Consider the following 13,881-nt stretch of genomic DNA (forward strand, 5'->3'; position numbering starts at 1 on the left):
TCTGAGGTACAGAATGAGCAGTTCCCTGTGTTTCCATCTGTGAACACCACTATTCGCAGGCCAAACACAAGTTTAAAGGAGACAGGGAAGTGAACTCTGTAAAGTGGAGATTTGTAGAGTGTGATAATGAGGCAAGTCGTTATGTTCTAACTGGTCTTAACTGTTCCATAAATGTTTCTTTTACCCTGTAAACTTTAAGGTCAAGATAATATGAGGAGCACTTAAAGCAAAGAAAAGCCATGTGGGCCTTGGCTAGGGAACAAGCTGTTTTGCCCAGGGGTGGCTGGGTGGGGGGGTGGAATCTGGAATACCCTATAACTGCCCTCTGAACACATAAAAAATCTATTTTCTTCTCTAGCACTAACTGCCAGACTGAAACAATGAACAACTGGGCTGTATCACTCACCTTCAAGGACGTCCCCAGGAATGCCATGGGAGTGACAAGCCCCAAAGAGGGTCTGTTTTGTTCTCCAAAGCAGGCCCCTGGCAAACAGGCCAGATGGGCACAACGGGCTGCAGAATCTGAGGGATAATCTAGCTCTGTGTAGAGCAACATCACTGCGGCACACACTTGGTTTCACACCATTTGTGACATGTTAATACCCAAAAAGTGAGCATCATTATTAAATCTCCCAGCAAAACTATATTTAGATTATCTAGCCTATTTTGTAATCCTTCTTTAATCCCAGAAAATGTAGAGCTAGCAATATACAGGAGAATTTACTGGTACTTTAAATTAACGGTGGAATTGCTCCTCACAGTTATTAACGCAGTGATGCGACTGGCTTCCCTTTCGTAAAAGTGGCTAATACGTACTTTTTGAATTTCCTTCAAACCTCATTAGAGAAGTCCATGAATTATTGGTTAGTGTCCGAGACATCTTAAATGTCACAAGCCATGACTCTGAAATAAAATATTTTTAACTATGTGGAGGGTATCTCAATAAATGGGCAAGTCAGGATTCATAACTGACACAATTAAGGTTCTCCAAAGCAGAATTATTATAAAATACAGCCTGAATTGACATATGGTTGTTTTTCTAGGAAACGAAGTTTGGGACATTTTGTATACATTGTCTTTCATTTTTTAGGCGAATAGAAAAATCAGTGGAAATGTATTCAGTTCCTGTTTCAAGGAAGAAAAAAATCCTGTGGCACAGAAAGGTTATTTGCCCCAGGTCACACAGCTGGTGAGCAGATGAAAGAACCAGAATCTACGTCTTAGAACCCAAGAGTTCCAAAAGCTGTCAAATCATTTTTCCAGTCCAAGCATCAGAATGTGTGTGTTAAGTGTTCTAGATCTTTCCAAAAGAATGAAGAAGCTGTGATCTAATTACAAAGTCTCCCAATAAACAAGGAATGGATGGGGGGGGGGGGGAGGAAACCGCCCTGGCCTGACTTTGTTTCTTCCTTTTAATTGTGTGGTTCCAGGGGGCTGGTGAGAGTAAACAGCAGTGCCTCCCACTGGGCTCCCTGCAGGTTCGCCCCGCAGGAGTGAGATTTTGCCTATGATCTATATGGTTGCAGACATACAGGAAGAGTCCTGTCACTCAATCCCCCCTCCATCTCTGGCTCAGAGGAGTCTGCAATGCCTCACAGGAGCTTGTAAGTGTCAAACGGCATTCCCCAAATCCATCAATACTGCCTGCTGCCATATAAACACCCCGCTGCTCTACAGGTTGCAAATATTTCACTCGTTCTACAGACCTGCAGCAGCATCTGAGCAGACGGGGGAGAAAACTCATGAAATCTGATGGCTTTATTTACTCTTCCAGCCTAAGAGAAACACACGCGCCTAAACCTTCACTTTCCAAATGTTTACTGGGAGATTAGAAAAACAACAGATGATAGCCAGTGTGTCAGCCTAGAAGAATCACAAAAATCCTTCTTTAAACAATCTAGCAACCAGATGAAGACTCCAGGCCAGGAGCCCCTGTGTGTGTTTAAGAGGTTCACGGGGCTGGCATTCCTTTGGATTGTAAAGAAACAGACATGGACTCAAGTCCAACGCCAAAAGTGCCAGGCAGAGAAGGTTTCCCTGGCCTCACCTGAAGCAGATGTATCTCGATTGGATTCTTAGAATCAAAACTTGGGAGATCAGGGCTGCAAGGATGGTTGTTCTGTTTGTAGATGAAACAACTCAGTGGGTCACCATTTACACAGACTACAATGTGGATGGAGTCTTGCATCGCTAGACAAGCACAGGTAACACCTACAAGACTGCAGAGAGGCCATCTGGCTCCGTCTATCACTCACTAGTATCCTGCTCTGTTTTCTATCCATATTTAAGAATGAACCATCAATCAGTCATTTATTTAATAAATACTAACCGAATGCAAATGAAATGTGAATCTCATTCAACCCTGCAAACACTTTTTTGGGCAGACACTGTTCTTCACATTTAGCAAATGATAAAAGTGAGGCTGAAAAAGATTAGTTGTTTGGAGATGGGGATCGCAAAGCTGTGTTTTCTAAGCCCGAATCTGGCGTATTTCCCTCCCAAATGGAGCAGCAAGGTTCATCAGAGCAAAAAGTTCCTTTCTCAGCAATGCCTTTTAAGAGTCAAGCTCTTGGGGGCACCTGGGTGGCTCAGTAGGTTACGCATCTGACTTTGAATCAGGTCATGACCTCAGCGTCCTCGGACTGAGCCCCGCATGAGGCTCTCTCCCACTTAGTGGGGAATCTACCTAGGATCCTCTCTCTCTCCTCTCTCCCTCTGCCCCTCCCCCCGCCAAGTAAGTAAATAAAATCCTTAAAAAATTAAAAAAAAAAAGAATCAAGTTCTTGGACAGCAGAGGTAGGAAAGCAGGATCTGAGAGATACAGTGACGGGGGAAGGAGCAGTAGGCTTGAAAACCGGTGCTGGAGGCCAACTGCAAAGGCCGTTTCAGTCTCTTGCTCACCTGGAGTAGGGCGGGCATGGAGCCAGGTGGTGTGACCGACAGGCCCTGGGACTGGGAGACACAAGAACTGTGCTCACATCTTGATATTTTGTGGCCTTGTTACTAATTTTTCTGAGCTTTAATTTCTTCATCTATAAAATGGGAATAATAAAACCTCAGAGATATTTTGAGGAATAAATATGATTATGGATTTATAGGGACTAGAAAAACGTCTGGCTGTCATGGATGTTCAATAAACCACAGATTCTGTCATCACTCACCGTTCTGCGACGTGTGATTCTCGGCTAGATCTCCAGCATCTCAAGGGTGTGCATTTTCCTAAGGGGCGTGTGCAGGTACAGGAAGAATTTGCTCTTCCTTTGTGCCTGCCTCCCCCAAAAGACATTAGGAGTGCGCACCATAAGTGTGTTCTGGAACAGGAATATGACCTCACCCTCTCTCCCCTCTACTCAAGTAGCAAAGAGAGAGGGAACCGCAAAAGCTAATTTATCTTAAAGAATTGATATTTTTCTCTTTCCACCATATAGTTTCTTAGTGACTTCCAAGGTTTTAGATCGTTTAAGTTTATTCACTGAAGTTTCTTTTTCCCGCTTCTAAAAGGTAGCTGTCCCTGCCCACTGTTTTGGAAGTAAGGAAAACTGGGGACTTCTCTATAGGCTCATAAAGACAGTGTGCCAGAATTGAGAAGGTATGACAGGGGGCGGGGGACAGGGTGGGTGGGGAGGACTGACTGTGCCAAGACAGTTACACCCCTACTGGTTATGGCAAATGTGAAAGAGGCTAGAAAATGAGAGGCCCTGGAAAAGACTTATAAAAACAACAACGTGAGAGCTTACTGTGAAGTCAAGGACCACGGAAAGGGAGGCTGTGGGTGGCATCTGGCATCTGGAACATGTCAGAGGCCGCGCTGGAAACTCTCCCTGAGCTGCCCTTGCAAAGTTATCCCTCTTTGGAGGCTCCCATGACAGGCCAAGGTGCGGCCCTACCTACAGACACACGGAGAGTGTTCAATCCGGGTGAGAACTGAGAAAGGAGGGGCCCAAGTCCCAGACTGTTCCCAATGCTTGCCAACAGGGCTCTGAGAAGGGGGAGCTGGAAAGCCGCCTGAAACACATGTCTGAGTGATGGAGCAGCAGTGGCAAGTTTCTGTGCAAGAAGACAAAATGGACTTTCTTTTTAATGTTCCAGATAATTCTTTACAGAATATTAAAAGAAAAAAGACCACCACGCAGAGATCTTTCTCAAGCAGCCCTTGCTAAGTGAGGAGAGCAGACCAGACGCCCCGAGTACAAGGCTGGATGAACTTTATTCTTGCCCAGGATCAGTACTGTAAGGGGAAGTGCCTGTTGAGTCATTCTGGGAGACGGTGAGGGCAGAGCTGGAAAGTCAGCTTCTGGCCCTGCCTGGTACTCTACACACAGTGAAAGCACACTCCAAATTTTACCACCTTAGCTTTCTCATTCCCAGGTCACTATTACATAACTCCTGCAATAAGTCTCTTGGGTTTTATTTCGTAAATTCCATTTTAGTGAAAGTAATGCTGTTCATTCTACTCTATGATTATTTAAAACTAAAATGAAGTTTTATGTTTATGAAGTGAAATATCGTATTTCCCTGGCTCTTAGGAAATCTATATTAGACTGACTTAAATCAACCACTGACCCGATGAATGCTTACATGTGTTCATGAAATCATGGGTGCCCGTGAGTCAGGAGAAGGAGATACTCTACGAAAAGCACAAAAATTATGAAACTAGGACATAATGGTATCTTTCATGATCCCAGCTCGGCCTGTGATCTTGAGCGGAGTACTTAACTCCTTAGTGCCCCTAGCTTGTCAACTACAGTAACATTTATTCATAGTTTTCATGTAAAGACTGGAAGACAAAACACATGCACAAGAGTTAGGACAGGGTCTGGCAAAGTAAGAGTTAACCTGTAATATACATGATTATCATGAGGAGGAGGATTACCATTACTTTCATTTATGAATCACTGCTCTCTGACACACTAACAATGTTACCTGTTAGAAAGTCTATGACCTTAGGAGTGTGACCTTAAGCAAATTACTTAATCCATCTGAACCTCAATTTTCCCTCTTCCGCGAAATATGGAGAATAACAAGGATCTCGTGGGGATTCAAGGACTCGAGAAAGTACATGCCAAATTTGTCTTTGCTCTCCTGCAAAACAGAGCTAGAAAATCTGAACAATTATTCAGATCTAAACAGAGAGTAGGGTCCGACATTTATAAAGGGCCTACGTAAACAGATGATATTACTGCCACTATTTGCGTTTCTACCAGCCCCTATGCTGAATAATCAATAATAAATGTTGTTTAAACAAATGGTGTAATTTTCCAATCTGTGTTGTTCTAAAGCGACCTTTGCTCCTCATTGCCATTTGTAATGCATGCATAATTCATTGATGAAGCAGAAGGAGAAACAAGGATGTTGGTCTAAGTGGCCCTTTTTGGGTTGTTTTGATGATTTGTTATAACCCTATAAATAAAACAAACCTTGTCATTGTAAATATGTATTGTGTTATCTAGAGGTATACTTAGTGGGTAAAATAATAAAAACTAGCCTGCCTCTCCTGGAAATCTTAAGGTATAATTAATTGCTGGTAAGATTTATTCTAGAACTTGAGAGCCCTAAAGTAGAAGGAAAACTAAAGGCCACTGTCAACACAAATGCTAAAAGAAATACCTAAAGGGCAGTGCCATCTGCCATTTGCAGGACGTACTTGCCAGCACTCTTACCTGGGAGGCAAAAAGGGAGACTGGCATGGCGGAGCTAAGTGTGTATGTACATATGCACATACACTTTTTAATAAATCACAAATCAAGGGGTTAGCAGGGCTAACTGGTAACTTCAACTCCTATTATTAGTGCATACACACACACACACACGCATCACCCTGGACAGCAATAAGTGTACAAGAATGCATGTGTGCATATACATACAGAAACACACATACATATATAAATGTAAATATATATATATTTAAATAAAGCATAGATCAAAAGGCTTCCAGAGCCAGCTCCAGTCAATGCTAACTCCAGTCTGCTCTTTGCTCACCAGCACACACTCACTGTGCAATAAACCTTTTCAATATGGGACACAAGAGCAAGATGCCTCCCTGTCCCCAAAGGGCACCTCTGTGTGCTCCCTCAGATCATAGCTGATGACATGTCAATGAAATGGTGCTTGCTCTGGTCCCAGAGATCAAAATGAGGGCTTAACCTGCAATTTACTCTACAAGTCCCATGACACTTGCCAGATCTGAAGACTTCATTCTAATCTTCCCTGCTGAAAAAATAATCAAATACTCCAGCAAAGATGTATTGACAACTCTTAATTAACCATGCTAATGGGGGTAAGAGAGAGCATGGATAAATGAAATCTACACATAACCTAAAACCTTCATATGGCCATTAATTTCCAGCTTCTCCTTCACTGAACCTTGCAGGGGGGTGGGTATGAGTGCTTCCTTTAACAACAGAATTACTTGATGTCCACATCCGCGCTGTGCCAGTCATTTGTTGGACAAGCTAATGAGCACGGAAGTGGCCCAGGGCACCATATGTTCCAAAGGTACTGGGGTTTGGCAGTAATGTTTTTGTATCCTTTTGGCCACAAGCAAATATATTTTAGACCGCTTCTAGAATGAGGTTAGCTGGAATAGTTTTGTAGCAACAGAGGATGACCTGCTGGAGACTTTCCAGCTCCTTCCTTAACATTACTACTATTCAAAGGGAAAGAAAGGGAAGGAGGGAAGCTTGGGTGGCTCAGCTGCTTAGTCCCCTGCCCAGCTGGGAGTCTGCTGGAGATGCTCACTCTCCCTCTCATCCCTCTTCCCACTCATGCTTCATGCTTGCACTAATAAATAAATAAATCTTAAAAAAAAAAAAAAAAAGGAAAGGAGGCATAGGAATAGAGGCTAACACATGTACACAGTCAAATGGTCATTGCTTCGAAATGAGCAGCTGATTGCAATACAAAAATCTGCAGAAAGGGCATGAGCTGATGCCTACAAATCGACCAAAGCAAAGGGAAGATGAGGGAGAGGAGGTCTCCCTAAGGAGGAGCCTGAAATCGCATTCATAGAACACCTCCTTTATGTCAGGCCCTGTGAACACGTACTATGATGAGGCACCATGAAATGAGACCTAGGAGGAATCAGGGTAAGGAACAAAAGTGGGCTTCCTCCTCTTTCTTCAAACATAGTCATATGTCTGGCATAGTCACACCAGATGGCAGGAACCAGGGCTGAGGGACCTTGAGCAGAGTTACTCCAAATGTCTGTGCCTCAGCTGCCTCGATGGGTCATTTCTGCTCTGCTACCCTGCCTGGTACAGCACAGACGCCCAGTAAGCAATCCTTCCAATACTAATAACTTGTATCTGTTGGGCACCACCAACTCCCAGGCACATTATAGGGACCATGTCAATTCACCTTGCCAACAAAAAGGTCCATTTACCCCTGTTCTATCCAGGAAGGAGGATAAGCACAAAGGAAATTAAGCCATGGGCCCAGAGTTACATAGCTAGAGGAGAACAGGGCTGGGAATCTAACTCAAGCCATCAAGTTCCAGAACCAAGCTCTTAACCATGACATTGGTGTTTCTGGAACTCCCTAAGGGACAATGGACTCCCTAACAGACAAAGAGCTCAATGCCCAGAGTGTGATTTCTCATTTAATCCCCTCCTGGCCCTATGAGGTAGAGGTTACTGCTGTTTTACAAATGAGGAAACTGATCTTGGAGAGAGAGGGGCAGCAAATTGCCAAGGTCACAGAGCCAGGGAGTGGGGGTGGTTCGCCCAAGGCCCGGTCTGCTTCTCCAGGTGAAGGTAATGATTCAGAACACAGGTCTGGAGTGGGTTTGAATCACTCCATGTACAGTTGCTCCCTAGGGACCTGGCCTCAGCCCTCTGATTACTGTAGGACTTTATTACTTTCTGAATTCCCTCTGCTTATCTCACTCGCCCTCTTCTTCCCATTTTCCCCTTCTGGTGCCCTCTCTCCCTATCCAGGCCCCCAACCCCCACTCACAGCCATCTCATCTCTGCTGTAAAATGTCTGTGAAATGTTTACCTTTGAAAAGCTGCATGCCAATTTGCAGTTTGCAATTCTTGGGAAAAAAGGGGCCCGATCGATATAAATAACCAAGTCCCAAGTGTTGTTAAAATGATCATTTTGGTTCACCTAAGTTTATATAAAAACATTTTCCATGGTCTGATGTCCCGAGTGTGCAGGAAGTAAGGGAACGGGAGGAACCCACATGGACACAGTGAGGGCCGAAGAGCTTCCTTCAAACAGTGGGGTGACCCAGGAACTAACCCAAGGCTCACAGGCGGGGGGGAAGAGGCAGAGGGGACCTGTGTGCCTGAGTTTTAACCAGAGGGTGCACACCGCCACCCAAGAGGGCAATGCAGAAGAAGGGATTGAGCGGACCTACAGACCTGAGGCAACTGCAGTGGGAATGTGGGTCCAGCCGGCACAGTCCCTCCCACCCCCATTACCTACCTGCACACACAGCCTCCACTTTTAAACTATAACCTCCTTCAGGACTGGGACTGCAGCCCAGGGTCTGTAATGGTGCGTTCTGCAGCCCTGGCAGGAAGAGGGGCTAGTGGCCGATACAGCGGCAGCTCCAGTCAGGGTGTAAGCAATAAAGAGGTGCACTGTCCACAGGGAAGTTCAAAGCAATAATAAAACTGACCAAAGTCCACATGCTTCTTTCTCATCATCACCACGGTCAGCAACTCTAAACAGCATCAGAGAAAACCTCCCTGCCTCCCCTGTCCATCAACCCCCTACCCCACCGCAGGCCCGTCGGCATACCATGGCTTTACACGCTGAACTCACTCAGCAAACACTCTCTGAAGGACTGAACCTAATTACACGGGCCTGGGGAAGGGCAGAAATCCTGTTGGGCACAAAACATGTAAACTGACTAACACTGAGATATACAAATACATCTTTCAAGAAAAACCATGCCGTCTGGCTTGTGTGAAGGAACGTCCCCCCCGCCCGCTGACACCACCACCCTGCACCACACTCCCCCCACACAGTCGGACACTACTGCGTGGCCTGACTGGAAACGGCATCGTGCCGTCCTGGAACTACAAAGATCACTCCCCACAAGCCAGGGTTGATTCCCCTCACTAGGGAGCCCAGGGCAGATCATGAATCGCCCTCGTCAGCTGATCCATCACCGGCACTCGCAGACCGGCAGCTGGCACTCCCCCCGCCGTTGCCCCCAAACAAGGTTAAAAGAACGGACTCCTGAGCCGCGGTCAGAGGGAAACGGGCTTCGGAAGAGGAAGCTGAAAATATTAAGAAATCAACATCGGCATTTAAAAGCAAAGCCCTTTCCACACCACAGATGACGCTTCGCAATTCATCTTGTTCCCTGACTCTGCTTCACCAACTTGATGGAAGATGGTTTAACTGACATAAAAACCAGCTATACATGAACAGTGATGATTGATGGAGCCATTCCAAGCATCAGCCAAAAACCGGCACTAAAAGATGCCTTGGGCTTCCTGTTAACTGTCTTATGAGGGGACCAATACTTTTTCCATCTCTAGTTTAAAGAATAAATTAGCAGAACAAGTACTTTCAAAAACAGAGTATTGTTATACAGAGGGGGAAAAAACGTGGAAGGCCTGTGCAGTGTTAGTATATGTGGGAAGGGCAGTTAGTATGGTGAAAATCGTGTTACGTTGGAGGCTTTTCGCCATATGCCACTGCTGGGTTTCCGGGTACATGATTTAAATGGGTTTTATTTAATTCCATGTAATAACAAACTGTTCTATAAAGTAGCCTTACTGTACAATGTCTCAGTGGCAACAGAATGAAAATCCAGTCTTCAGTGGGAGCCTTAAAGAAAAACGTGCAGAGGGGCGCCTGGGTGGCCCAGTGGGTTAAGCCTCTGCCTTCCGCTCAGGTCACGATCTCAGGGTCCTGGGACTGACCCCCCGCATCGGGCTCTCTGCTCAGCGGGGAGCCTGCTTCCCTCTCTCTGCTGCCTCTCTGCCTACTGGTGATCCCTCTGTCAAATAAATAAATAAAACCAAAAAAAAAAAAAAAAAAGTGCAGATGCTCCAAATAAGCCATGATAAAGAGGACACTGGGGGAGATCATGTACCAAAAAAAAAAAAAAAAAACAGGTTTTAGGACTTGTAGGAAAAGTGTAGACTCCTTCAGTTCAGGGAGAATGATACTGAATTCGGATCATCTGCAATCTGACGTCATCCTCTTTGGATTGGTTCTTAATAAGGAACGGAAAAGAGCAGAGGTTTTAGGAGTGTTAGCATTTCGCATTTTTGTTCTCCTTTCTGGAGCACAGGGAGTCTTTTACCAGCTTTTCTCCCTTCTCATTTTGAAGAAGGTTAATTATGACCTGGGAGCTTCCTCAGCATCCTGGCCCTTGAGACTCAGTCACTGTGAAAGAAAGTATTGTCCGTGCAGTACCACAGTAAGTAACTTCAGAGGCATCCAAATTTGGAAAAGCCTTGAGACTGGCTCCATGCCCTGGCATTGTATGCATGACAAATACCCATCCAGTTCCCACCTGTCTTCGAAGACATGCCCATAAGTGAAGCACAAAATTCACTCGACTTTTACAATAAAATAAGCTGGTCATTTTGGCCCATCTAGAATAAGTCCTTATCTGAACAAGGCAGATCAAAAGACCCATCTAGGCAAGCCCAAGATACTATCTGTCAGTTATGTGGTGGGCTTCTGCCCCAGGTTAATATGTAGCACGAGTTCTCAGTGTTTGTACCTTTGACCTAGAAATTCCACTTCTGGCAAATCAATCCCATAGAAACAATCTTAATTGGGAATGACTTTACAACCAAAAATGTTCATGACCTGATAACTGACAACGGAGTTAGTAACAACCTCAAACTCCAGTTAGCGAGGGGAATGATGAACTGAGAATGGCTCATCTAGTTGGTTGACTGTCATGCAGCCATTAAAATTGCTTCTTAGAACAGTCTAGAAAAACAGGAAGGACTGAAGTCTTGAGTCAAAAAAGAAACTATCAGCTACGGAGCACAATCGATATAACATGCTTAACCACTACGCAAAAAACATGGCGTCCGGATAGGTGTTTGGATTCAGGTGGCAGAACTGAGTTCAAATTGACCTGTAAGGGATGCCATCCTAAGTGTGCAGGCAGCAGTTATAACCCAACAAAATAAAACAGAACAATCTGTACATTTTAAAGTGCTTGAGAATATGCGCCAAAAATGCTAGCAGTGAATATGCTGCATGACTTTTGTTTCTCTCTCTCTTCAACGTTTATGTACCTTTCACTTATTTATCGAGAGAGAGAGAGCGAGCGAGCATGAGCAGGGAGAGGGAGTGGGAGAATCCTGAAGCAGATTCCCTGAGGAGTGCAGAGCCTGACCCAGGGGCTCGATCCCAGGACCCCACCCCCATCCGAAATAACAGTTGGCCACTTAACTGAGCCACCCAGGCGCCTCTACTTTCCACTTTTTTAATGAGCATGTTCTTATTTTATATGGGAAGTCACTAACTTTAAGAAAAGGGAAACTCTGAGAGGGAAGGAAAAAAAATGCTTCTTTTGCTCCGGTGAGAGCAGACAACGCAAAGTCTACAGGTCTTGGTAGCTGCTGCCTCACTGCACGGCTGCCTGTGTCCCCAAGCAGGCATTCCTCCTCCACTGTGAACCCACACCAGAGCGTCAAGCCCTGAAAGAGACATGAGGGCCCCTCATGGAGGACCAGGTTTCACTGGGGTTTCCCTGCTGACTTTGATCATCACCGTCGACCCCGCCCAGGGACGGTGGGTGCACTGCCGGACAGAGGCCGCAGGACTGGAAAGGGGAGCAGGAACAGGAAGGTCAGGGGAGTGGGCGGTGTGGTGTGTCACTTGAGTGGGACGGCAGGAGCAATCCCAGTCCTGACAGCTGCAAAGCTGTGTGGACACAGATACGCCGCCAAACCTCCTGGAGTCCCTATTTCCTCACCTTAAGCGGAGGAGTAATAGACAGTGAGGAGGATTTACTAAGGCAATACATGAAATGTGCCTTGCATGGCAATTTCCCAGCCTCTGTGGCCCCTCCTAAGTGGCCACGTACGGGCCCACACTTGACATACACTTTCTCCTCTAACCTTTGAGGCTGATTTTATTGCGTCCCCACAGGGAAGGTGCTGCTGTCATTCCCGATCACCGATCGGAACACCAAGGCTTCGAGAGCTGAAGTTACTGCCCACTGCGGTATGGGCGGAAACCGGGAGAGCCAGGACGGACAGCCAGAGCAGGAGATGTCCCAACCTCCTTGGAGACCTTCCACCGCTTGCTGGGCCAAAGGAGGTGTTTTTCTGAGGAGCAATCGACCCAGGAAATCAAACAGTGTGGGTGGGGTCAAGAACAAAGGTTCCTAAAATTCACGGGGCTGTGGAGCAGCATGTGGTTGCATTGAAAGAAGGGACCTGAGGAAATTGGGGGGGCGTTTCGGTTGGGGAAACAGCAGTGTAGGAGTTCGATTTCACTTACTCCTCCTGAGGACTGATTCTGCCTCCCCTGTCTCCTGTGTCCCCACGGCCAGGGGCCCACAGACCAGAGAAGAGTGAGGAAGAGAGGGGGCGCCCACGATGTCACCCTGCCCACCAGCAGCACTCTTTCCCGAACCTCCTCGAACCCTGGCTCTACATCTCCCTCACTCGAGGATTTATGTCTCATTTTCAATGGAATGTTACATTTGGTCAGACCACGAAGAAAACTTTCTCATTATCAACTAGGAAATATGTGGAAAGAGAATTATTTACCCAAGGCAGCGCTCAATCAGTGTTGCCCAACTATTTATTTAGCCCACACACGGAGAAGTTGTGTTAATGTTTGCCAAAGAATGTAGCTTTATAAAGTAACTAGGTCAAAAAAGACAGCATATCATTTTACAAATAACTCGAAAATTGCTCAAGTTAAATGGCCGGCTCTCTCAGGTTTGTCTTTTCAAAACGCTGCAGAAACAATATCCAGAATTATGTCTCATAAAATACAGGTATTACAGAGTGGCTATTTAGCCCATTAGAGAAAATGCAGAGTGAAATCTGAATTATTTCTACCCAAGGCAGAAGCAGACAGAGTTACCAGAATTATGTTAGGCCAACGTCGCAATCCTTCAAGTCTGTGGGGCAGCAAGGCTAGCGGCTTCTGCACCAAAACTCTATTAGAAGGGCTGTATTTTTCAGTCAACAGTGACAGGAACTCCTCTTCTCAGCCCCAAACCTAGTGTGGCTATGGGGAATTCACCCAAAACGTTTGTTTGTGGCTTATCAGCAGCATTTGTCTGCCTCAAAGAGCCCGGGGAGGGAGAGGATTCTGATGACACTGCCGGAGAAGGCCGCTTGTTTAAGGGATCTGAAGGCAGAGTGGGCCCTGGAAGAAGAAGGCGACTCTCAGCAAGCAACAATGTCCTAACCCTCATCAGTAGTAATAATGATCGGGGCCCAGACAAGGTTGAGGCCTGAGGGCCCTCATGATGATGGAGGGGAATGGAGGAGAAGAAAGAGAGACAGAGAAGGGGAAAGAAAAGACGAAACCACAGTGATATTAGCGAAAGACATTTATGGAGTGCTTACAAGGTGCCGGAAATTGTGCCAAGTGCTTCGCACAGAAAGCTCACCTAATCTATTGAAACAGTTCAGTAAACAGCACTGGCAGCCTCATATGATGTCTATAGGTCACACTGTCTTCATCAGGCCACTGGAGACACTGCTGGCCCTGAAAAGGCTACTGTTGGGGGCGGGCCCTGAGGCTGCATGGTAAGCAGGGACAGCTGACCTGCTCAGGAACATACCCAATGGGACGGGTGTTACATGGGTCAAAAGATCCAAAATTGCAAGTTTCCAGCTCGAGACTAAGGGATATATGGCCTGACCCTAATCTTAAGTGTCTCCCTAACTCAAAGTCTAAGTACAAGTTCGGGAGAGTGGCCACATG

At 45.9% G+C, this 13,881-nt stretch overlaps 1 protein-coding gene across 14 annotated transcripts in view; it reads right to left on the minus strand.

The window, feature by feature from the left end:
• Window positions 1–13,881, minus strand: part of WWOX (WW domain containing oxidoreductase) — a 958,224-nt gene that overhangs the window by 815,606 nt on the left and 128,737 nt on the right. Inside the window, exon 1 of one of the 14 annotated variants that reach the window (XM_082711168.1) lies at window positions 8,428–8,577. The exons of the other annotated variants lie outside the window; for them this stretch is intronic. The gene's annotated coding sequence lies outside the window, so the exon portion shown is untranslated. Of the gene's footprint in view, window positions 1–8,427; window positions 8,578–13,881 lie in introns of those variants that run through there. 14 annotated transcript variants of the gene reach the window in all.

Source organism: Mustela nivalis (assembly GCF_964662115.1).
Source record: "Mustela nivalis genome assembly, chromosome: 18".
In the NCBI taxonomy this organism is placed as follows: Eukaryota; Metazoa; Chordata; class Mammalia; order Carnivora; family Mustelidae; genus Mustela; species Mustela nivalis.